The 17437-nt window shown below is 44.4% G+C and overlaps 1 pseudogene; it reads left to right on the forward strand.

The window, feature by feature from the left end:
- Positions 1-443: 443 nt before the first annotated feature.
- LOC135570683 (neurobeachin-like) lies at positions 444-17069 on the forward strand (annotated as a pseudogene).
- Positions 17070-17437: the final 368 nt, after the last annotated feature.

Below are 17437 nucleotides of genomic sequence, written 5' to 3' on the forward strand. Positions count from 1 at the left end.
CCAGTGGTTACTGGGTTACTTAATAACCCAGTTCTGTCCAATATTTAACCAGTGGTTACTGGGTTACTTAATAACCCAGTTCTGTCCAATAGTTAACCAGTGGTTACTGGGTTACTTAATAACCCAGTTCTGTCCAATATTTAACCAGTGGTTACTGGGTTACTTAATAACCCAGTTCTGTCCAATATTTAACCAGTGGTTACTGGGTTACTTAATAACCCAGTTCTGTCCAATAGTTAACCAGTGGTTACTGGGTTACTTAATAACCAACATTGAGTTGTTTTTTTAACCCGTCCTTTTTTGCAGTTTTATATTGTAATATTCCAGCCGTAGAAATATAATCTGTTTATTTAATTACAGTAACCTAATGTAATATTACTGATGATGCATTTACCTCTATCTCTCTACCCCCTCCTTCTCCCCCCTCTCTCTGCCCCTAGTTGATGGAGACCCAGATCCAGGCATGTGGTCAGACTCCATCCCAGCTGCTGATCGAGCCCCACCCCCCTCGCTCCTCTGCCATGCACCTGGTGAGAACTCATAGTCCAAATAGTCCAAATAGTGAAGTGAAATGAAAAAAATAACTTGTTTCAAAAAATGTAAAAGGAAAAGTGGTGCGTATGAAGTCCCTAAATAAGAGCTGGTGCAACCAATTACCTTCACATAATTAGTTAACTAAAGTCCACCTGTGTGCAATCTAAGTGTCACATGATCTCAGTATATATACACCTGTTCTGAAAGGCCCCAGAGTCTGCAACACCATTAAGCAAGGGGCACCACCAAGCAAGCGGCACCATGAAGCCCAAGGAGCTCTCCAAACAGTGGAGAAGCACAGATCAGGGTTGAGTCATAAATAAATATCAGAGACTTTGGACCATTAAATCCATTAAATAAAGCACGACAACAAACCTGCCAAGAGAGGGCTGCCACGGCGGTTGGAACCAAGAATCTCACATTTGGACTCATCAGACCAAAGGACAGATTTCCACCGGTCTAATGTCCATTGCTCATGTTTCTTGGCCTAAGCAAGTCTCTTCTTATTATTGGTGTCCTTTAGTAGTGGTTTTCTTTGCAGCAATTCGACCATGAAGGCCTGATTCACACAGTCTCCTCTGAACAGTTGATGTTGAGATGTGTCTGTTACTTGAACTCTGTGAAGCATTTATTTGGGCTGCAATTTCTGAGGCTGGTAACTCTAATGAACGTATCCTCTGCAGCAGAGGTAACTGGGTCTTCCTTTCCTGTGGCGGTCCTCATGAGAGCCAGTTTTTGTGACTGCACTTGAAGAAACGTTCAAAGTTCTTGAAATTTTCCGAATCGACTTATTTTCATGTCTTAAAGTAATGATGGACTGTCATTTCTCTTTGCTTATTTGAGCTGTTCTTGCCATAATATGGACTTGGTATTTTACCAAATAGGGCTATCTTCTGTATACCAACCCAATCTTGTCACAACACAACTGATTGGCTCAAACTCATTAAGAAGAAAATAAATTCCAGAAATTAACTTTTAACAAGGCACACCTGTTAATTGAAATGCATACCAGGTGACTACCTCATGAAGCTGGTTGAGAGAATGCCAAGAGTGTGCAAAGCTGTCATCAAGGCAAAGGGTGGCTACTTTGATTTGTTTAAAACTTGTTTCGTTACTACATGACTCCATATATGTTATTTCATAGTTTTGATGTCTTCACTATTATTCTACAATGTAGAAAATAGTAAAAAAATAAACAAGAAAAACCCTTGAATGAGTAGATGTGTCCAAACTTTGACTGGTACTGTATATATTCCGTGAATAATATATACGGTATATATTTCCCTTATTTATTTATTTATTTGCAGCCTCTTAGACGACCCCCACGGGCCTGGGGTCAGCTAATCACAAAACCCAACTGGCTGGGTCAGAAAAACACACTAAAACATGGTGTCTGGTCCTGTCTATGAAAAAACTGCTGTTTTTTTATCCTTTGTTGAAAAATATTTCAAAATGTTTTACTATGATGTGCCATAATGAATACAACCCAGGTTACATAGGCTACTGGAGTATTTCTACTGTCCTCTACCCTCCCAGGACCCTGTCTGCTCTGGGCTGCCCCAGGTCCTCGTGCCAGAGAGAGACCCAACTCCACCCCTGTTCCTAATACCTGCCCAACCAGCAATATTTGTTCAACCAACCACCAATACAAACCAATACCTGCCTAACCAACCAATATTTGCCCTTCTAACTAACCGCAATACCAACCAATACCTGCCAAATATACAACCATCCATCCAACCAACATCTGCCCTTCCAACCAACATCTGCCCTTCAACCAATATATCTGCCTTCCACCAACCAATATCCGCCCTTCCAACCAATATCTGCCTTCCAAACCAACCAACATCTGCCCTTCCAACCAATATCTACCCTTCCAACCAACCAACATCTGCCCTTCCAACCAACCAACATCTGCCTCTTCCAACCAACCAACATCTGCCCTTCAACCAACCAACATCTACCTTCCAACCAATATCTACCCTTCCAACCAACCAACATCACCCTTCAAATCCAATATCTGCCCTTCCAACCAATATCTGCCGCTTCAACTAATATCTGCCCTTCCAACCAACCAATATCTGCCATTCCAACCAGACAACAACCCGACCAATCAATACCAACCAAAACATGCCCATCCATCAAACCAATCAATGAACCAACCAATCAATACCTGCCTAACCAACCAATCGATACCTGCCCAACCATCCAATATCTGCTCTTCCAACCAATACCTGTCCATCCAACCAACCATTACCTGCCTATTCCAATCAAACAATACCAACCAACCAACCATCCAACCAACCATTACCTGCCTATGTCAACCAACCAATACCAACCATACCAACCAATTCAACCAACCAACCAATACCAACCAACCAACCAACCAGCCAATACCAACCAATAACTCTCCATCCATCCAATCAACCAACCAACCAATAACAACCATTACCTGCCTATTCCAACCAACCAACACCTGCACAACCAATCAAACTATCCAATCAATACCAACCATTAAGTTTTTCCAGAATTCCATAAAATGTCCCTACAGTTCCTTTTATTTTCAAAATCCTCAGAACTCCTGGTTGGATTATTCTAGAATAAGCAGAAAAACCAGATTTGTGGCCAACCAGAGATTGTTGGAAAGTTATTTAGAACCTACCAACCCTCCTTTCTTTCTGGGTCTGAAGTCACCCCTGTTCCTCAGTGTGTTCCTGCTTCTATCCTGTTCTCCCTCACTAATATACCTCTTCCCATCTTCTCATTCCTCTTTCCATCACTTTCTCCCCCTACCTCTACCCCATCTTTTTCTCCTCCTCCTCTCTCCTAATCCCTCTCACCTCCTCCCTCTCTCCCCCTCCTCTCTAAACCTCTCTCCTATTCCCTCCTCACCTCCTCCCTCTCCCTAATCCCGCTCTCCTAATCCCTTTCTCCTCCTCCCTCTCTCTTCCTCCCCCTCCCTCTCTCCTAAACCCTCTCCTCCTTCCCCTCCCTCTCTCCTAAACCCTCTCCTCCCTCTCCCTCCCTCCCTTTCTCCCCTCCCTCTCTCTAAACCCTCTCTCCTAATCCCTCTCTCCTAATCCCTTTCTCCTCCTCCCCTCTCTCTTCCTCCCTCTCTCTCCCCTCCCTCTCCTTCTTCTCTCCTCCTCCCTCTCTCTAAACCCTCTCTCCTAAACCCTCTCTCCTAATCCCTCTCACTTCCTCCCTCTCTCCCTATTCCCTCTCAACTCCTCCCTCTCTCCTAATCCCTCTCTCCTCTTCCTCTCTCTTCCTCCTCCCTCTCTCCTCCTCCCTCTCCTCCTTCTCTCCTCCTCCCTCTCTCCTCATCCATCTCCCCTCCTCCTCTCTCCTCCTCCCTCTCCCGTCGTTCCTCTCCCCTCCTCCCTCTCTCCTCCTCCCTCTCCCCTCCTTCCTCTTTCCTCCTCCCTCTCCCCTCCTTCCTCTTTCATAATCACTCTCTCATCATCCCTCTCTCCTCCCTCTCTCCTAATCCCTCTCTTCCTCCCTCTCCTCCTTCTGTCCTCCTCCCTCTCCTCCTTCTGTCTTCCTCCCTCTCTCTCATCCATCTCCCCTCCTTCCTCTCCCTTCCTCTCTCTCTCCTCCTCCCTCTCCTCCTCCCTCTCCTCCTCCCTCTCCCCTCCTTCCTCTCTCCTAATCCCTCTCTCATCATCCCTCTCCTCATCACTCTCCTTCATCTCCCCACCTCCCTCTCTCCTAATCCCTCTCCTTCCTCCACTCTCATCCTCCCTCTCTCCTCACATCCATCTCCCCTCCTTCCTCTCCCTCCTATCCTCTCCCCTCATCCCTCTCTCTAATTCTCTCTCCTCCCTCTTCCTCTTCCCTCTCTCCTCTTCCTCGCTCCTCTTCCTTTGTTTCCTCTTCCCTCGCTCTTCTTCCCTCTCTCCTCCTCCCTCTACCTCATCTCCTCTCCCTTCTCCCCTCCCTCTGCTGTCCCTCTTCCTCTCTTTCTTTCTCTCTTCCCCTCTCTCCTCTCTTCTATCTCATCAGTGTTTTCTTCCCCAGAGTCCTCTGATGTTTAAGGACCAGATGCAGCAGGATGTGATCATGGTGCTGAAGTTCCTCCAACTCTCCTGTGACCCACGTAGCAGCCAACACCCTGCCCCACCTCTCTGTCCCTGCTGCTGTCACCGTCACCTGCAGCAGACTGTTCGCTGTCAACCGTTGGCACAACACCGTCGGTGAGTAGTGGGAGAGAGTGTGTGTGTGTGTGTGTGTGTGTGTGTGTGTGTGTGTGTGTGTGTGTGTGTGTGTGAGAGAGGTGAAAAACCCATGCATTGTGTGTTCTCAGGTCTCATTAGGCTCCAGGTTACTCCCTAGAACAGGCTCATCACCTGCCCATTGAGATGGACCCTCTCATAGGTCAGAACACATCATCTGCCTTGGTCATGTGATACCCTGGTGGTCACACCTTTTGCCCAAATTAGAGTCCATAGGTTGTTAGGTATCAGACCATTATAGTTTCTATTAGCATTGTTATTTTGTGTGTGTGTGTGTGTAGCCAACAACTCAGGTGTGAGTAAGCGCCAGATCACAGACCTGGTGGACCAGAGCATCCAGATCAACACACACTGCTTCGTGGTTACCGCCGACAACCGCTACATCCTGGTCTGTGGCTTCTGGGACAAGAGCTTCAGAGTCTACTCTACCGAGACAGGTACCTGTGACAGTACTACTATAGTATTACTATAATATATACTATACTATATACTATACTATACTGGGACAAGAGCTTCAGAGTCTACTCTACCGAGACAGGTACCTGTGACAGTACTACTATAGTATTACTATACTATATACTATACTATATACTATACTATACTGGGACAAGAGCTTCAGAGTCCACTCACCGGAGACAGGTACCTGTGACAGTACTACTATACTACTACTATACTATATACTATCTATACTGGGACAAGAGCTTCAGAGTCTACTCTACCGAGACAGGTACCTGTGACAGTACCACTATAGCATTACTATACTATATACTATACATATATACTATACTATACTGGGACAAGAGCTTCAGAGTCTACTCTACCGAGACAGGTACCTGTGACAGTACTACTATACTACTACTATACGACTATACTATATATTAAACTATATACTATACTATATACTATCTAAACTGGGACAAGAGCTTCAGAGTCTACTCTACCGAGACAGGTACCTGTGACAGTACTACTATACTACTACTATACGACTATACTATATACTAAACTATATACTATACTATATACTATACTATATACTATCTATACTGGGACAAGAGCTTCCAGAGTCTACTCTACGAGACAGGCACCTGTGACAGTACTATCACTATACTACTACTATCGACTATACTATATACTAAACTATATACTATACTATATACTATCTAAACTGGGACAAGAGCTTCAGAGTCTACTCTTACCGAGACAGGTACCCAGACAGTACTACTATACTACTACTATACGACTATACTATATACTAAACTATATACTCATACTATATACTATCTAAACTGGGACAAAAGCTTCAGAGTCTACTCTACCGAGACAGGTACCTGTGACAGTACTACTATACTACTACTATACTATATACTAAACTATATACTATACTATATACTATCTAAACTGGGACAAGAGCTTCAGAGTCTACTCTACTGAGACAGGTACCTGTGACAGTACTACCATACTACTACTATACGACTATACTATATACTAAACTATATACTATACTATATACTATACTATATACTATCTATACTGGGACAAGAGCTTCAGAGTCTACTCTACTGAGACAGGTACCTGTGACAGTACTACTATACGACTATACTATATACTATACTATATACTATACTATATACTATACTATATACTATCTATACTGGGACAAGAGCTTCAGAGTCTACTCTACCGAGACAGGTACCTGTGACAGTACTACTATACTACTACTATACGACTATACTATATACTAAACTATATACTAAACTATATACTATACTATATACTATACTATACTGGGAAAAGAGCTTCAGAGTCTACTCTACCGAGACAGGTACCTGTGACAGTACTACTATACTACTACTATACGACTATACTATATACTAAACTATATACTATACTATATACTATACTATACTGGGACAAGAGCTTCAGAGTCTACTCTACCGAGACAGGTACCTGCCACAGTACTACTATAGTATTACTATACCATACTACTATACTATATACTAAACTATATACTATACTACTATACTATACTATATACTATCTATACTGGGACAAAAGCTTCAGAGTCTACTCTACCGAGACAGGTACCTGCCACAGTACTACTATAGTATTACTATACCATACTACTATACTATACTATATACTATCTATACTGGGACAACAGCTTCAGAGTCTACCCCACTGGGATAGGTACCTGTCACAGTACTACTATAGTATTACTATACCATACTACTATACTATACTATATACTATCTATACTGGGACAAGAGCTTCAGAGTCTACCCCACTGGGATAGGTACCTGTCACAGTACTACTATAGTATTACTATACCATACTACTATACTATACTATATACTATCTATACTGGGACAAGAGCTTCAGAGTCTACCCCACTGGGACAGGTACCTGCCACAGTACTACTATAGTATTACTATACTATACTACTATACTATATACTATCTATACTGGGACAAGAGCTTCAGAGTCTACCCCACTGGGACAAGTACCTGCCACAGTACTACTACTATACTATACTATATACTATCTATACTGGGACAACAGCTTCAGAGGCTACCCCACTGGGACAGGTACCTGCCACAGTACTACTACTATACTATATACTATACTATATACTATCTATACTGGGACAACAGCTTCAGAGTCTACCCCACTGGGACAGGTACCTGCCACAGTACTACTACTATACTATATACTATACTATATACTATCTATACTGGGACAACAGCTTCAGAGTCTACTCTACCGAGACAGGTATTATTAAACAGCACTACTACTTCACTATTCATTTCTTTCAACAACCCTGAGGTGATGCAGACGAGATATAATACTACTACTTTACTACTACAATACCTCTACATTATTCCTCAATGCGTCTACATTATTCCTCAATACCTCTACATTATTCCTCAATAGGTCTACATTATTCCTCAATACCTCTACATTATTCCTCAATAGTTCTACATTATTCCTCAATGCGTCTACATTATTCCTCAATAGGTCGACATTATTCCTCGATCTGTCTACATTATTCCTCAATGAGTCTACATTATTCCTCGATACCACTACATTATTCCTTCATAGGTCTACATTATACCTCAATGTGTCTACATTATTCCTCAATAGGTCGACATTATTCCTCAATGCGTCTACATTATTCCTCAATGCGTCTACATTATTCCTCAATACGTCCACATCTCTACCTCCTCCCTGTAGGTAAGTTGACCCAGATAGTGTTTGGCCACTGGGACGTGGTGACGTGCCTGGCCCGGTCAGAGAGCTACATCGGAGGAGACTGCTACATCGTGTCGGGGTCCAGAGACGCTACCCTGCTGCTGTGGTACTGGAGCGGACGCCATCACATCATTGGAGACAACCCCAACAACAGTAAGTCCGTGTGTGTGGAGGGGTGTGTTTGTGGGGTACATAGCAATATGCTTAATCTAAGAGGTGAAAGGGACTACATTTCCTGTCCTTTTTACAATATTATCAGCACATTAATCTCTTGCCTCGTACAATGATCCCCAATGATCCCCAACGGTCCCCACCGACTCCCAACGGTCCCCAACGAGCCCCAACGGTCCCCAACGAGCCCCAACGGTCCCCAACGAGCCCCAACGTTCCCCCTCGACTCCCAACGGTCCCCAACAATCCCCACCGACTCCCAACGGACCCCACCGACTCCCAACGGTCCCCACCGACTCCCAACGGTCCCCAACGACTCCCAACGATCCCCAACGATCCCCAACGGTCATTTTGATCTCCATGAGCAGATACTTTCCCCATTTTTAATCTGCTCTTCGTGTGTCACATTTTATTTAAAGTGTATTCAGTCTCAAGACACTTTAACAGAGAACAATTTAATGAATAAATACGTTTCCTAGGTGACTACCCTGCTCCAGAGCCGTGCTGACGGGTCATGACCATGAGGTGGTTTGTGTCTCTGTCTGCGCTGAGCTGGGACTGGTCATTAGCGGGGCCAAAGGTCAGTGTGTGTGTGTGTGTGTGTGTGTGTGTGTGTGTGTGTGTGTGTGTGTGTGTGTGTGTGTGTGTTTCTAAATCTCCATCCCTTCTCCCCCGCCCCCTTCCTCCAGAGGGTCCATGTCTGGTCCATACTATAACAGGGGATCTGCTACGGGCCCTGGAGGGCCCAGAGTTGTGCCTGAGGCCCCGCCTCATCTCTGTGTCCAGCGAGGGCCACTGTATCATCTGTTATGAGAGAGGACGCTTCTGTAACTTCAGCATCAACGGGAAACTGCTGGCTCAGATGGAGCTCAACGACTCAACACGGGTACGACCACGGATACAGTGTATATATCAAATCAAGGCAAATTGTATGGGTCACTTACACATGGTTAGCAGACGTTATTGGTCACATGGTTAGCAGATGTTAATGGTCACATGGTTAGCAGACGTTATTGGTCACATGGTTAGCAGACGTTATTGGTCACATGGTTAGCAGATGTTATTGGTCACATGGTTAGCAGACGTTATTGGTCACATGGTTAGCAGATGTTAATGGTCACATGGTTAGCAGATGTTATTGGTCACATGGTTAACAGATGTTAATGGTCACATGGTTAGCAGATGTTATTGGTCACATACACATGGTTAGCAGATGTTATTGGTCACATGGTTAGCAGATGTTATTGGTCACATACACATGGTTAGCAGATGTTATTGGTCACATGGTTAGCAGATGTTATTGGTCACATACACATGGTTAGCAGATGTTATTGGTCACATGGTTAGCAGATGTTATTGGTCACATGGTTAGCAGATGTTATTGGTCACATACACATGGTTAGCAGATGTTATTGGTCACATGGTTAGCAGATGTTATTGGTCACATACACATGGTTAGCAGATGTTATTGGTCACATGGTTAGCAGATGTTATTGGTCACATGGTTAGCAGATGTTATTGGTCACATGGTTAGCAGATGTTATTGGTCACATGGTTAGCAGACGTTATTGTGAGTGTAGTGAAATGCTTCTAGATCCGACAGTGTAGCAGTATCTAACAGGTAATATCTAACAGGTAATATCTAACAGGTAATATCTAACAGGTAATATCTAACAGGTAATATCTAACAGGTAATATCTAACAGGTAATATCTAACAGGTAATATCTAACAGGTAATATCTAACAGGTAATATCTAACAGGTAATATCTAACAGGTAATATCTAACAGGTAATATCTAACAGGTAGTATCTAACAGGTAATATCTAACAGGTAATATCTAACAGGTAATATCTAACAGGTAATATCTAACAGGTAATATCTAACAGGTAATATCTAACAGGTAATATCTAACAGGTAGTATCTAACAGGTAATATCTAACAGGTAATATCTAACAGGTAATATCTAACAGGTAATATCTAACAGGTAATATCTAACAGGTAATATCTAACAGGTAATATCTAACAGGTAATATCTAACTATTCCACAACAGAACCAAATACACACAAACTAGTAAAGGAATGGGATAAGTATATATATATATGTATATATATATGGATGAGTCGTGACAGAGAGGCTAAGATGCAATAGATAGTGAAGAATAGATAGTGAAGGATACAGTATACAGTATATACATATGAGATGAGTAATGAGAGATATGTAAACATTCTTGAAGTGGCATAATTAATGTGACTCGTGTTCCATTTATTAAAGTGGCCATTGATTTCAAGTCTGTAGGTAGGCAGCAGCCTCTCTGTGTTAGTGGTGGTTGTTTAACAATCTGATTGCCTTGAAAAACAGCTTCTATCTCTCGGTCCCTGTTTTGATGCACCTGTACTGACCTCGCCTTCTGGATGATAGCGGGGTGAACAGGCAGTGGCTCAGGTGGTTGTTGTCCTTGATTATCTTTTTGTTCTTCCTGTGACATCGGGTGGTGTAGGTGTCATGGAGGGCAGGTAATTTGCCCCCGGTGATGCGTTGTGCAGACCTCACTACCCTCTGGAGAGCCTTACGGTTGAGGGCGGAGCAGTTGCCGTACCAGGCGGTGATACAGCCCGACAGGATGCTCTCAATTGAGCACCTGTAAAAGTTAGTGAGGGTTTTCGGTGACAAGCCACATTTTTTTTCAGCCTCCTGTGGTTGAAGAGGTGCTGTTGCGCCTTCTTCACCACACTGTCTGTGTGGGTGGACCATTTCAGTTTGTCCGTGATGTGTACGCCGAGGAACTTAAAACTTTCCACCTTCTCCACTGCTCTCCCATTGTAATACCCTGTATATCCCATTGATGTGGATAGGGGGCTGCTCCCTTTGCTGTTTCCTGAAGTCCATGATCATCTCTTTTGTTTTGCTGACATTGAGTGAGAGGGCCTGTTGTCCTGACCTCTGGCAGTCTCTATGGGGGTGCCACAGGGTTCAATTCTCGGGCCGACTCTTTTCTCTCTATTCATCAATGATATCGCGCTTGCTGCTGGTGATTCTCTGATCCACCTCTACGCAGACGACACCATTCTGTATAACTCTGGCCCTTCTTTGAACACTGTGTAAACAAACCTCCAGACGAGCTTCAATGCCATACAATACAATACTCCTTCCGTGGCCTCCAACTGCTTTTAAATGCAGGTAAAACTAAATACATGTTCTTCAACCAATTGCTGCCCGCCTGCCCGTATAGCATCACTACTCTGGACGGTTCTGACCTAAAATATGTGGTCAACTACAAATACCTAGGTGTCTGGTTAGACTGTAAACTCTCCTTCCAGACTCACATTAAGCATCTCCAATCCAAAATTAAATCTATTTCGCAACAAAGCCTCCTTCACTCATGCTGCCAAACATTCCCTCGTAAATCTGACGATTCTACCAATCCTTGACTTTGGCGATGTCATCTATTAAATAGCCTCCAACACTCTACTCAGCAAATTAGATGTAGTCTATCACAGTGCCATCCGTTTTGTTACAAAAGCACCTTATACCACCCACCACTGCGACCTGTATGCTCTAGTCGGCTTGCCCTCGTTACATATTCATCGCCAAACCCACTGGCTCCAGGTCATCTATAAGTCGTTGCTAGGTAAAGCCCCGCCTTATCTCAGCTCACTGCTCACCATAGCGGCACCCACCTGTAGCACACGCTTCAGCAGGTATATCTCACTGGTCAACCCCAAAGCCAACATTTCCTTTGGCTGCCTTTCCTTCCAGTTCTCTGCTGCCAATGACTGGACGGAATTGCAAAAATATCTAAAGTTGGAGACTTACAGTGCCTTGCGAAAGTATTCGGCCCCCTTGAACTTTGCGACCTTTTGCCACATTTCATGCTTCAAACATAAAGATATAAAACTGTATTTTTTTTGTGAAGAATCAACAACAAGTGGGACACGATCATGAAGTGGAAAGACATTTATTGGATATTTCAAACTTTTTTAACAAATCAAAAACTGAAAAATTGGGCGTGCAAAATTATTCAGCCCCTTAAGTTAATACTTTGTAGCGCCACCTTTTGCTGCGATTACAGCTGTAAGTCGCTTGGGGTATGTCTCTATCAGTTTTGCACATCGAGAGACTGAAATTTTTTCCCATTCCTCCTTGTATATAGCCTCCACACTGACTCTGTACCGTAATACCCTGTATATAGCCTCCACACTGACTCTGTACCGTAATACCCTGTATATAGCCTCCACACTGACTCTGTACCGGTACCCCCTGTATATAGCCTCCACACTGACTCTGTACCGGTACCCCCTGTATATAGCCTCCACACTGACTCTGTACCGGTACCCCCTGTATATAGCCTCCACACTGACTCTGTACCGGTACCCCCTGTATATACCCTCCACATTGACTCTGTACTGGTACCCCCTGTATATAGCCTCCACACTGACTCTGTACCGGTACCCCCTGTATATAGCCTCCACATTGACTCTGTACCGTAACACCCTGTATATAGCCTCCACACTGACTCTGTACCGTAACACCCTGTATATAGCCTCCACACTGACTCTGTACCGGTACCCCCTGTATATAGCCTCCACATTGACTCTGTACTGGTACCCCTTGTATATAGCCTCTACATTGACTCTGTACCGTAATACCCTGTATATAGCCTCCACATCGACTCTGTACCGTAATACCCTGTATATATGGAACAAACTCCCTCACGACGCCAGGACAGCGGAGTCAATCACCACCTTCCGGAGACACCTGAAACCCCACCTCTTTAAGGAATACCTAGGATAGGATAAAGTAATCCCTCTCACCCCCCCTCCCCCTTAAAAGATTTAGATGCACTACTGTTCCACTGGATGTCATAAGGTGAATGCACCAATTTGTAAGTCGCTCTGGATAAGAGCGTCTGCTAAATGACTTAAATGTAAATGTAATATAGCCTCCACATTGACTCTGTACCGTAATACCCTGTATATAGTCTCCACATTGACTCTGTACCAGTGTCCCCTGTATATAGTCTCCACATTGACTCTGTACCAGTACCTCCTGTATATAGCCTCCACATTGACTCTGTACCGTAATACCCTGTATATAGCCTCCACATCGACTCTGTACCGTAATACCCTGTATATAGCCTCCACATTGACTCTGTACCGTAATACCCTGTATATAGTCTCCACATTGACTCTGTACCAGTGTCCCCTGTATATAGTCTCCACATTGACTCTGTACCAGTACCTCCTGTATATAGCCTCCACATTGACTCTGTACCGTAATACCCTGTATATAGCCTCCACATTGACTCTGTACCGTAATACCCTGTATATAGCCTCCACATTGACTCTGTACCGTAACACCCTGTATATAGCCTCCACATTGACTCTGTACCGTAATACCCTGTATATAGCCTCCACATTGACTCTGTACCGTAATACCCTGTATATAGCCTCCACATTGACTCTGTACCGTAATACCCTGTATATAGCCTCCACATTGACTCTGTACCGTAATACCCTGTATATAGCCTCCACATTGACTCTGTACCGTATTACCCTGTATATAGCCTCCACATTGACTCTGTACCGTAATACCCTGTATATAGCCTCCACATTGACTCTGTACCGTAATACCCTGTATATAGCCTCCACATTGACTCTGTACCGTAATACCCTGTATATAGCCTCCACATTGACTCTGTACTGGTACCCCCTGTATATAGTCTCCACATTGACTCTGTACCGTAATACCCTGTATATAGCCTCCACATTGACTCTGTACTGTAATACCCCTGTATATAGCCTCCACATTGACTCTGTACCGTAATACTCTGTATATAGCCTCCACATTGACTCTGTACCGTAATACCCTGTATATAGCCTCCACATTGACTCTGTACCGTAATACCCTGTATATAGCCTCCACATTGACTCTGTACCGTAACACCCTGTATATAGCCTCCACATTGACTCTGTACCGTAACACCCTGTATATAGCCTCCACATTGACTCTGTACCGTAATACCCTGTATATAGCCTCCACATTGACTCTGTACCGTAATACCCTGTATATAGCCTCCACATTGACTCTGTACCGTAATACCCTGTATATAGCCTCCACATTGACTCTGTACTGGTACCCCCTGTATATAGTCTCCACATTGACTCTGTACCGTAATACCCTGTATATAGCCTCCACATTGACTCTGTACCGTAATACCCTGTATATAGCCTCCACATTGACTCTGTACCGTAATACCCTGTATATAGCCTCCACATTGACTCTGTACTGGTACCCCCTGTATATAGTCTCCACATTGACTCTGTACCGTAATACCCTGTATATAGCCTCACATTGACTCTGTACCGTAACACCCTGTATATAGCCTCCACATTGACTCTGTACCGTAATACCTCTGTATATAGCCTCCACATTGACTCTGTACCGTAATACCCTGTATATAGCCTCCACACTGACTCTGTACTGGTACTCTGTATATAGCCTCCACATTGACTCTGTACCGTAATACCCTGGTATATAGCCTCCACATTGACTCTGTACTATTACCCTGCATATAGCTCTCCACATTGACTCTGTACTGTAATACCCTGTATATAGTCTCGTTATTGTTGTTCTTATTGTGTTACTTTTATAATTTTTTTTATTTTAGTCTACTAAATATTAAATATTTTCTTATTTTTGATTATTGGTTAAGGCTTGTAAGTAGAAGCATTACACGTGCAAAGTTGTTGTATTCGCGCATGTGATAAATAAAGTTTTATCTGGATACATTATATCAGTATTATATATTATAAACTTCTGGCTCAGAGGTCAATGACTCTACTCTCTTGGAGAAAAGGTGCTAAGTGTTACCATACAGGGTTGGTCCAGTAGAACTATACAGGTTCTCTCCCACAATCACTCCGACATCAACTCCAGTTGAGATGTGCCGGCATGAGCTGGACTGAAGACTGAAGGAAAAGAAGGGGTCAAGTGCCCAGCATATGGGAACTCCTTCAAGACAGTTGAAAAGCATTCCAGGTGAAGCTGGCTGGGAGAGAATGCCAAGAAAGTGTGCAAAGCTGTAATCAAGGCAAAATGTGGCTACTTTGAAGAATCTAAAATATATTTTGATATGTTTACTTCTCTTTTTTGGTTACTGCACGATTCCATATGTGTTATATCATAGTGTTGATGTCTCTCACTATTATTCTACAATGTCAAAACAAAATATCAAGAAAAACCCTTGAATGAGCAGGGGTGTTCTGGAATGTTATAATGTAAATAATCCCTTATAAGGATCCATTAGGACCTGCGCTAGCACACACACTAACACACACACACTAACACACACACACACTAATACACACACACTAATACACACACACTAATACACACACACACACACTAACACACACACTAACGCACACACACTAACGCACACACACTAACGCAACACACACTCAACGCACACACATCTAATCAAGACACACACACTAACGCACACGACACTACCGCACACACACTAACGCACACACACTACACGCACACACACAACACACACACACTACACACACACACTACACACACACACACTACACACACACACACTAACGCACACACACTAACGCACACACACACTACACGCACACACACTAACGCACACACACTAACGACACACACACTAACGCACACACACTAGCGCACACACACTAGCGCACACACACTAGCCGCACACACACTAACGCACACAGCACTAACACACACACACTAACACACACACTAGCACACACACACCCGCACACACACTAACGCACACACACTAACGCACACACACTAACACACACACACTAACGCACACACACTAACACACACACCAACACACACACACTAACACACACACACCAACGCACACACACTAACACACACACACTAACACACACACTAACACACACACACTAACACACACACACGTACAAACTAATCCACGTCTGCTGGTTTTCTTGGTGGGTTCATAACTCTTCTTATTCAGTCTCTCTCTCTCTCCCTACTACCTCTCTACTTCTCCTCTCTTCCTCCTCTTCCGCACTCTCTCTACCTCCCTTCCCATCGCTTCCTTCTCTCTCTCTCTTTCTCTCTCCTTCCTGCCTTTTTTCCTCCCTCCCTCCTCTCCCTCCCTTCCTCCCTCTCTCCCTCCCTCCCTCTCCCCTCCCTTCCCCCTCTCTCCCTCCCTTCCTCCCTCTCTCCCTCCCTTCCCCTCCCTCTCTCCCTCCCTTCCTCCCTCCCCTTCCCCCTCTCCCCTCCCTTCCTCTCTCCCTCCCTCCCTCTCTCCCTTCCCTCCCTCCCTCCCTCTCTCCCTTCCTCCCTCCTTCCCCTCCCTCTCCCTTCCCTCCCTCCTTCCCTCCCTCCCTTCTCCTCCCTCTCTCTCCCTTTCCTTCCCTCTCTCCCTTTCCTTCCCTCCCTCCCTTCCCTCCTTTCCCCTCCCTCCCCCCTTCCCTCCCTTTCTCCCTCCCTCCCTCCCTCCCGCCAGGCGATCCTGTTGAGTAGTGACGGTCAGAACCTGGTGACAGGAGGAGACAACGGGGTGGTGGAGGTGTGGCAGGCCTGTGACTTCAAACAGCTCTACATCTACCCAGGCTGTGACGCTGGCATCCGTGCCATGGACCTGTCTCACGACCAGAGGTGGGTAGGACGGGAGGGAGGGGAGGGGAGGTGGGCAGGCCTGTGACTTCAAACAGCTCTACATCTACCCAGGCTGTAGAAGGGGAGGGGAGGTCGTCAGTCTTTTTCATGTTTCTGTTTTCACGCATTGTTTCTGAAGCAGACTGACCAGAACCAGACTGACCAGAACCAGACTGACCGGGTCATGCTGGTCTGATGTGGTTTCTTTCTTATGTATATTTATGTGGTCCTCTGTTGCTCAGTTGGTTTGCAGCGCCAGGATAGTGGATTAGATTCCCAGGATAGTGGATCAGATTCCCAGGATAGTGGATTAGATTCCCAGGATAGTGGATTAGATTTCCAGGATAGTGGATCAGATTCCCAGGATAGTGGATTGTGATTCCTCAGGATAGTTGGACTCAGATTCCCAGGATAGTGGATTAGATTCCCAGGATAGTGGATCAGATTCCCAGGATAGTGGATTAGATTCCCAGGATAGTGGATTAGATTCCCAGGATAGTGGATTAGATTCCCAGGATAGTGGATCAGATTCCCAGGATAGTGGATTAGATTCCCAGGATAGTG

The sequence above is a fragment of the Oncorhynchus nerka genome, unplaced genomic scaffold (genome assembly GCF_034236695.1).
Source record: "Oncorhynchus nerka isolate Pitt River unplaced genomic scaffold, Oner_Uvic_2.0 unplaced_scaffold_938, whole genome shotgun sequence".
NCBI lineage: Eukaryota > Metazoa > Chordata > Actinopteri > Salmoniformes > Salmonidae > Oncorhynchus > Oncorhynchus nerka.